The 9,332-nt window shown below is 35.4% G+C and overlaps 1 long non-coding RNA gene across 3 annotated transcripts in view; it reads left to right on the top strand.

The window, feature by feature from the left end:
• The window catches only part of LOC129422210 (uncharacterized), a 176,106-nt gene that overhangs the window by 25,531 nt on the left and 141,243 nt on the right, over positions 1-9,332 (top strand). For 2 of the 3 annotated variants that reach the window (XR_008637299.2, XR_012357972.1), the window contains one exon: positions 6,218-6,305. The exons of the other annotated variant lie outside the window; for it this stretch is intronic. This is a non-coding gene — a long non-coding RNA (uncharacterized lncRNA). The remainder of the gene's footprint in view (positions 1-6,217; positions 6,306-9,332) is intronic. 3 annotated transcript variants of the gene reach the window in all.

Below are 9,332 nucleotides of genomic sequence, written 5' to 3'. Positions count from 1 at the left end.
TGGATGACATGGTGGTGGGTGAATTGTCTGGATTTTTCTTTTGAGAAAATGGACTAATCCTTTAATAGTTAATATTAGAGCTTAAAATTGTGACCAGAATACTTTAGGTACTTTTATATGATTTTTTCGAGCTATCTTTGTATCATTTAAATAGGATTTACACAGTGATTAGTAATAAGTAATTATCAAAGTAAGTTATTTATTTATTTAACATTTACTAGAGGATCAACCACATGAGATGCAACACCTCGTTTTCATGTGGGTCCTCTGGATCATGACCAAACAACATAGAACAGCAGAACAATAAAGTAGATACAAGCGAAGTATACTTGGCAGTCGATACAATCATAATACAAAGAAAAAAAAAACATATTAATAAAAATAATAAGATAACAAAATAACACATGCCCACACATACGCACACACAAGCTCTCACTATGCCCATCACATGGGAGAAGTTTCCAAAAAGCCGAAGTAACATTTTACATGGACAATAATAGGACAATAATCCCAAATATAACTGACAAAGTTCACATCCCTTTAAATGTACTTTTATAAACATTTAATATCACATTTACTTTGATCAAACAACTGCCAACAGGGGTTTCACACTGACCCAAAAGACTCCAACAGAGGTGTTTGTTTGTGTTTGTTGGATCAGTGTGAATGGGCCTTTATGTGCAGGTGCACTGTAGCAGTGGGCTAAAGGTAAACTATCTAAAGCAACACTGTAACCCGGGATTGTAACATGGGTTTTAATTCTGGTTTGGTAGTAAACCACTGCAGTTATTAAATGGGGTTTTGATATGCCTGTGGCCTTGGCTTTTATTTTCCCATGCACCAAAACAAAGATTACCTATCTGTGGTTTCATAATCGTCCCATGAGATATTACATGTACTGGTGTCTGGGTCAATGCTACTTGCAAGCCTTCATTAACTTCATCAAGGTCCCTCTAAGGATCTCCAGCAGTTAGGTTTATTTCAGCTCTGGACACAGTAGTTGTATTGATTTAAGGAACCACAATTGATTCAGTAGACCACAGTGTTCTCTGTACAGGTAAGAAAGCAAGTTCAGAAAACAAGTACAGCACACAGACTTCTAGAGTGAGATTGCAAGTATGCTTGAATATACAAACAAAAAGTGAGCTAAAGGGCTTAATTGAAGTTAGTTTCTTTTAGAACAGTCAAAGGTTGTAGCCAGCCTGATCTCACAAGAATTCGTACATATTATACGAGTTGGCTAATTTGTATGAATTCGTTCAAAGTTAATTGTGCAAAAACGTATAATCATCATAAAAAACAATAACCAAACCCCACCCCTAACCCCAACGTCACAGGGGCAAAGGCAAATCGTAAAATAATTTACGCATGTGGTCACACGTATAAATATGAATTAGCCTTAACTTGATGTGGCAGAAAGAATGTCATAAGAGAGGAAGTTAGTAAGACACAAGTTTTCAGATATGAACTATTATGATTTTTAGTTAAGAATAAAAGTATGGTGGCGATGGCATGGGTGAATAGCCATTTATAAAAACAATGGTCTGGTAATGGTCTAGATGCTTTAAATTTGATGCTAGAACAAATTCTGATACTAGATGTTTTAATATTTGACATTGATTGTGGGAAGAAAATATATGAATTTGAAAAAATATAGTTTTGGAAAAAGAGACAACTCCAAATTTGCTGCTCCAGTCCAGTTTTTGCTGAATTGCAATAAAAGCAAACCTCGGGAGTGACGTACAGGTGCTGGTCATATAATTAGAATATCATCAAAAAGTTGATGTATTTCACTAATTCCATTCAAAAAGTAAAACTTGTATATTATATTAAAGGGGGGGGGGGGGGTATTACAAGCATTCTGACTTATTAACACACTTATAGCGTTGTTTCCTCATGCTAAACATAGGCAAAGTGTCAAAAAAGCAGTTGGACGTGTACAGCATTCAATACTCTAATGAGAGCCCAGGTTGCTCTGATAGTGTCCTTTAGCTCTTCTGCATTGTTGGGTCTGGCATATCGCATCTTTCTCTTCACAATACCCCATAGATTTTCTATGAGGTTAAGGTCAGGCGAGTTTGCTGGCCAATTAAGAACAGGGATGCCATGGTCCTTAAACCAGGTAATGGTAGCTTTGGCACTGTGTCCAGGTGCCAAGTCCTGTTGGAAAATGAAATCTCCATAAAGTTGGTCAGCAGCAGGAAGTATGAAGTGCTCTAAAACTTCCTGGCATACCTTGGACCTCAGAAAACACAGTGGACCAACACCAGCAGATGACATGGCAACCCAAAACCATCACTGACTGTGGAAACTATTCACTGGAACTTAAGCAAGTAGATTGTGTGCCTCTCCTCTCTACCTCCAGACTCTGGGACCCTGATTTCCAAAGGAAATGCCAAATTTACTTTAATCAGAGAAGATCACTTTGGACCACTCAGCAGCAGTCCAGTCCTTTTTGTCTTAAGCCCAGGCGAGACGCTGTCTGTTGTTCAAGAGTGGCTTGACAGAAGGAATGCGACAGTTGAAACCCTTTTCAACGTCTGTGCGTAGTTGTTCTTGAAGCACCGATTCCAGCTGCAGTCCACTCTTTGTGAATCTCCCCCACATTTTTGAATGGGTTTTGCTTCACAATCCTCTCCAGGGTGCGGTTATCCCTATTGCTTGTACCCTTTTATTCTACCACATCTTTTCCTTCCCTTCACCTGTCTATTATGTGCTTGGACACAGAGCTCTGTGAACAGCCAGCCTCTTTTGCAATGACGTTTTGTGTCTTGCGCTACTTGTGCAAGTTGTCAATGATTGTCTTTTGAACAACTGTCAAGTCAGCAGTCTTCCCCTTGATTGTGTAGTAGGGATGGGACGGTTAGAAAATTTCATATCATGATTATAGTGACCAAAGTTATCACGGTTATCAATATTATCATGGTGTTCTTAAATTGAGATGGAAATGTTCAAAAAGAACTGATACACACACTGAAAACTAGTGAGGCTTCGAAACATTTACGAATCTTTTGTTTCGAATCAGTGGTTCGGAGCGTGTTTCAAACTGGCCAAAGTCACGTGATTTTAGCAAACGATGCTTCATTACGTCATAACTGTTTCGAAACGTTTCGAAAATCCGATGGTTCACCACTAGGGGGAGTTGATCACATGACCAGTGTCTAATATGTTTCGGTGAACTCGGGTCACTTTTATTATAAAAGTTCATAAAACATTTATCCTTCTGACTAATAACGCTGCCATTTTGTCTATTTATTGTTTATAGACAGATTTAATGACAAAAATGTGCATAATTAAAAGGGTAGTTAGTTTTAATGATTTGTTTGCCCTAAATAAAACTAAAAACACATAATACACTTTTAACTATGTCTTAATTAAGTTAAATAATTTTTTTAACATATTTTAATAAAAATCTTGCTATTATTTTGTAAGAAAAAGTGTAAAATGTTTGGCCAGATCTGCTTTACACTATTTTGACCATCAGGGGTCGCCAGCGTGTGTGGTGTTTCGAACTGCTTCGAAAAACTGAACCAATTTTCGAAGCAATTGGTTCAACTGATTCGAAGCTTCGAAAAGCTTCGTTTCTCCCATCACTACTGAAAACATTAACAAGTTTTATTTTTGAAAATCAGCAAACATCAAATACAATTAGCAGCTATATGCACTTTTTTCAAGCATAAACATTAATTCAGGGGTGTCCAGCCTTTTTTGTGTGGCAAACTGTTAAAATGATAAAGCCGAAAAGACCTACCTCACTGTCATATTTTTTAATAACACTTTAAATGTGTGTTAGGAGGACTATCTCTACGTTAATTTTAGGGCTGTCACCATTACTCCATTCTTTTTGAGGAGTTAAAAAAATCCTTGAGTACATGCCGAGTACTCCTTATAGCGGAATAGCGGAGATGCGGTTTTGATGAAATAAACTAGAAAATAACAACACCCCTCTCTCTCTCTCTCCCTCTAGTGATGTTAGGTTCATGAACGAATCGTTCTTTTGAGACGGTTCTCAGGAAGTAACCGGTCGGTTAACAAATCGAACTTTAGTTTTAGGCATAGGTTCCGGGTTGATGACGCAGGACGCAGAGCCGAAATAGCACGTCAAACTCAAAAAGAACCAAACGAAGTTTGTCGATGATAGCCGAGGCGAGGATTGGCGACGATTCTGACAGATGAGTAGCTGACACTGCGTGTGAGTCACCGAGGATTTGAACGAGTCTGATGCGCGAAGTTTCTTGTTTTAGTTTCTTGATATGCTTGTTTTATTAAAAAGCTTTAGTTTTGGTATGATTTATTGTGCATGCAAATCATATTGTATAGTTGTTTAAGGACAACCAATGAGTTTAAAAGACAAGTTTATTTATTCTTATACTTACACATCCGCAATTGTGCATCAGTGTCTTTTAGGAATCTTATTCAAGTTGTATGCTAGTCAAAACTGGTCAGTTGTATCTAGCATTTACAATCCGCGATTGAAACTGTGACCACAAACATTACTAACTTGTGAATGGAAGGCAACAAATCAGCTATGCGTTCACAAAAACAACTTTTTTATTTGAATGTTAATGTGTTGACACAAACTACTTTATTTGAATGTTTCATTGATGCAACTAGTTTAAAAATAAGATGTAATTTCTTGATGACGTCAGGAACCGGTGAATCGGCTTTTTGAACCGGTTCAATGAGCCGAACTGTCCGAATAGAGCCGGCTCGCGGAAATGAATCGGACTTTGCATCACTATCTCCCTCTCCACACCCCTGCATTAAATGAACATTAACATGGAGCCCTGAGATGTATGAACCTGTTTTAATGAACAGTACCTTAAATAAAGAACATCAAATGCACACATCAGCAACGCATTAAAACACAGTGCACCTGTTACTGTCTTCCGCCACGCCTTCTCGTGCAAAAACCAATGTTGCATGCGCGCGCCTGCGTCAAGCTGATTCTGTCTGGACAGGATTTACCGCGAGTTTTCAAAATCACGGTAATCAAACACGGTTGTAATGATAATTACATTTTAAACGATAATACTAACCGTCAGGACATTTTTTCATGGTTAATCGTGAAACCGGTAATAGTCCCATAGCCTACAGAACTAGACAGAGACCTTTTAAAGGCCTTTGCAGGTGTTTTGAGTAAATTAGCTGATTAGAGTGTGGCACCAGGTGTCTTCAATATTGAACCTTTTCACAATATTCTAATTTTCTGAGATACTGAATTTGGGATTTTCTTTAGTGGTCAGTTATAATCGTCAAAATTAAAAGAAATAAACATTTGAAATATGTCAGTCTGTGTGTAATGAATGAATACAATATACAAGTTTCCACTTTTTGAATGGAATTGGTGAAATAAATCAACATTTTGATGATATTCTAATTATATGGTCACCCAACAAAAATGCAAAAGACAGCATGTCAAAAACACATGAAAGATGGTTTAAAGGTAGGGTTATTCCATCAAATATTCATTTTGAACTCTTTTTTTAAATTTTTGCAATGTGTTTTTTAAAAATTAATATGAACTTTTCTTTGCAGTATTATTTTTTTTCTTATTTTTACCAGCCTGTCAAGTCTTCATTTCCTAGAAATGAAATAATAAAATTTGAGGGAAGTATATAAATAGTAAATTTAGAGTTTTTATTCTCTAAAGTTTTTTAAATGTTTTTTTTTTGTTATATATTGTTATGCTATGTTCACTGAAACATTGTCTTCTGTATTTATGTGAGATGTTAGGAAAAGAACAACACAGCTATAACTAAAAGTTGCTTCTACTGAAAATTAGTTTCACAGATTCATGATGATTTAAAAATCACAATCCTGAGGTATCGTCCTCAATTTCAGCGTGCCAGATCCTGTAAGTAGGTAAAATGAGACTGTTTGATATTGAGCCAAAGATGTTTGATCTAGTGTTTTGTGTGTTCACCTGCATTTCTCTGTAAAGACTAAAGGTTACTTGTCAGTTAACAGGTGTATTCAGTACAATAATTGCAGAGGTATTTAATTACAGTACAGAAAAGATAATTACATAAATTAGCAATCCAGGCCTTGTAATATATAGTTAAGATTTATGTTGATAATATTACAAAGATAGATTGAATGAATAAATGATGGATGAAAGTTTACTTTCTACTTTAAAAAGACATTTTCATTGACATTTTATCTTTTGTCACTTAATAGAGACATAGCAATGATATTTATATTGCATTTTTGACAGGGAATGAATGCTGCACAATGAACCACAGTGGTCTTAAAGTCTTCGATGTGGGATCGATCATTGGTTTATACTCCCATAAAGATGAGCAGTAAGTTTTATTTATTTATTTTTTGCTTACAGTTTATTATTGTATAGTGCATAAACACTACACTGTCATTTACTTATCAGTTATTTAGATTGGGAGAATGTGTTTCATAAATAAATGTAAGTGATCATTATCAGCGGACTCCTATGCTTTTCACCTGCTTATTCGTCTGGTTTAATGGTGCGCCATCTAGTGGTCATGTACTTAAACAACATTTTTATGACAGCAATAACCAGGGCCCGGTTTTTCAAAAGTAATCCACTAGGATTTTGGATAACGGATTGGATCAAATATTGAAAATGGGTTTTTCAAAGGAAAAAACGGATTACATAATCGGATTAGATCACGTAATCCAATCTTGGTTTTGATCCGGATCAAACCTTTAGTTTGGGTTTTTCAGAACTTTTTTGTAGCATTTGGATCACTTTGATCCAAAAAATCTGGATTAAACTGATCCCATCAGAAGGGTGGATTTAGCGTAGATTTCATTGCCAAAATGTAATTAAAACTTTAAAAATGTATCAAATAATATTATATTTGGATCATGCAGTATCTTACAAGATATCCTATTTATTCATAAGGTTTAAATTTTATTTGTTCATCCATCAGGATACAGTGATTAGGTAGGCTTTAACGTATTCAGCATTTCAGTATTGGCCTACAGCAAAGTAGAAAGAGTTTGGCCCCATAAAATAATCCCCAAACAGCTGTCAAAATTGACCATAAACAATACATTTTATTCTGTCACTAATTGATATATACATATATATATATATATATATATATATATATATATATATATATATATATATATATATATATATATATATATATATATATATATATATATATATATATATATATATATATATATATATATATTCAGTGTTTGTGTTGTAGGTCTCAGATGAGCGGACTGCTGGTAGAGGATGGTGTGTGGTTGTTCTTGTTTTTACAATTTTTTTTAAAATGTGTGTTTTCATTTAAAATAAAAATAAATTTATATTGACCCCACACTGGCTATTCTACTTGTTGCTCTTTACATATCTATAGTTCTAGATTGTGATTTCCTATCCTGTTTGAGCACTGGTTATCCAGATTTGGTGATCCTGAAAAGTTCCTATCCGGATCAGATTGATCCAATCCGATGTTGCTTTGAAAAACTGGCTCAAAAGTAAGCTGGATTACGTGATCACGGATCGCAAAAAAAAAGATTACTAAATCCGGATCAATTTTATCCAGATTAAACCTTTTGAAAAACCGGGCCTATATAATCAATGGTTACTTGCACCATCGTTACACCTTATCATCTGTATCATCATGTTGGCTCGTCTCACTTAAAATCGATTCACCTTGCAACAGTTTTTGCAACCTTTTGTAATTGGCTGAAAAAGTTGTGTACACAACCTAAAGAACATGCATTGGTTAATGGTGCAAAGTGCAGTATTATAAAGTGAATGTCTTGTTGTTTTATGTTATTCAATGTTGATTAACAAATAAGGACAGATTGAAAGATTACAACATTGCTTATTAGGGGAGAATGGGTCATGACATAGCCTAGCATTTTTTTTTTTTTTTTGCTTAATCATTCAAAAAATCTTAAAATTAGATTATTCTTTTTTATATAGGTGGGGTTAATTGTAACAGACATAGGGTTTGTTGTAACACTTGGTATTCTATTTAAATTCTATTAAATTCAAATAAAACTCTGTGTAAAATAGCTATAAGGGTTCAGATTAATCCAGGTCTTAGCTATATTAGGAGATATATGTTGTTTTTACAAAACAACAGTATACAAAAACAATTCTGTTGTGCATCTTGAGATTAAACAATGGCACTGATGTATGTTAAGATATGTCAGTACAATGTAGGCAGCTCAAACATGCATTATGGTCTGGGACTAGGATAAGCCCTGTCCAGGAAACTGCCCATTTACTTTCATGCCTTCAAAACATCTTAACACAACACATCAAAACTTACAAAAAAACTTCACAGATTCACAGAAGATCTTTGGACCGTGAGCTAAAATGACCAAAAGCACAGATTATTTGGCCCTGTGTTACAATTAACCCCGCATTACATTGTTCCCCACTTTATTCTGAATATGGTAAATTAATTTGATTTGCTGACCCCTGCTGGACATGAAGGTATATAACACTTATATTCAAAATTGTGCTTTAGGCACTTTTAATTTGGCTATGTGGGTGTATTGTGTTGTGGGGTGGTGAATTTATTATGCTGCGTTCAGTAGACTATTTTTAAACACTGTACAGTAAGTACAGTAATTTAGATCTGCTTTATGTCAGGTCAAAGCATAAGGATAACTGCACCTGCTGCACCAAAAAAGCTGGAAAGCCAGTTGACAGGCCAGTACAACTTATCAAGCCATTATCGAGATGCACAAAGAGACGGAGCTGACAGACAGAGACAAAATAGTCTAGCTCACTCCTCACTTATAGGCCTTATGCATATGATATACATCCACAGAGAGTTAATGTTGATCAGCTTATGTCAACTTTCTCCCGAGATTACTAAGACTACTTACTATGGAAATGCAAACTGTGGCACATAATGAGGAGGATGTTTGAAAAAGATTCACAGCAGATTGCTTTCACCGGTTTATTAGGCCACCTGCAGGTTCAAACATGTCTTCCCTTATGAAAGATTAAAACGTCAGATGAAGGCTTATATGCGCAGCTATCAGAGCTATTCGCTAAATTTGTATTGTTTTTTGAACTAATTCACCTTTAAGACACTCGTCTAAGATTTGTTTACACTATTTGCCATTTTTAACATTTCCTGAAGCGGTCACCGAGTCAATTGTGTAGTTACAGTCTTGTCTTGCTTGAGGCTTAATGCTTCTGACCTTTTCACAACTGATGGGTTGAGGCTTAAGCTATTGATGATGTTGAAGTTTTTAAAAGGTAATGAAGGTTAAGAGAGCTGGAGTTTCTTGTTACTGTTAACAGAGCGTCACAATGGCGTCTTTTATTCTCGTCTTACCTTTCACTTAATTCTTCAGGCATTGCA

This window comes from Misgurnus anguillicaudatus, chromosome 16, assembly GCF_027580225.2.
Source record: "Misgurnus anguillicaudatus chromosome 16, ASM2758022v2, whole genome shotgun sequence".
NCBI classification, from domain to species: Eukaryota; Metazoa; Chordata; class Actinopteri; order Cypriniformes; family Cobitidae; genus Misgurnus; species Misgurnus anguillicaudatus.
This window is presented reverse-complemented; position numbering and strand designations above follow the sequence as displayed.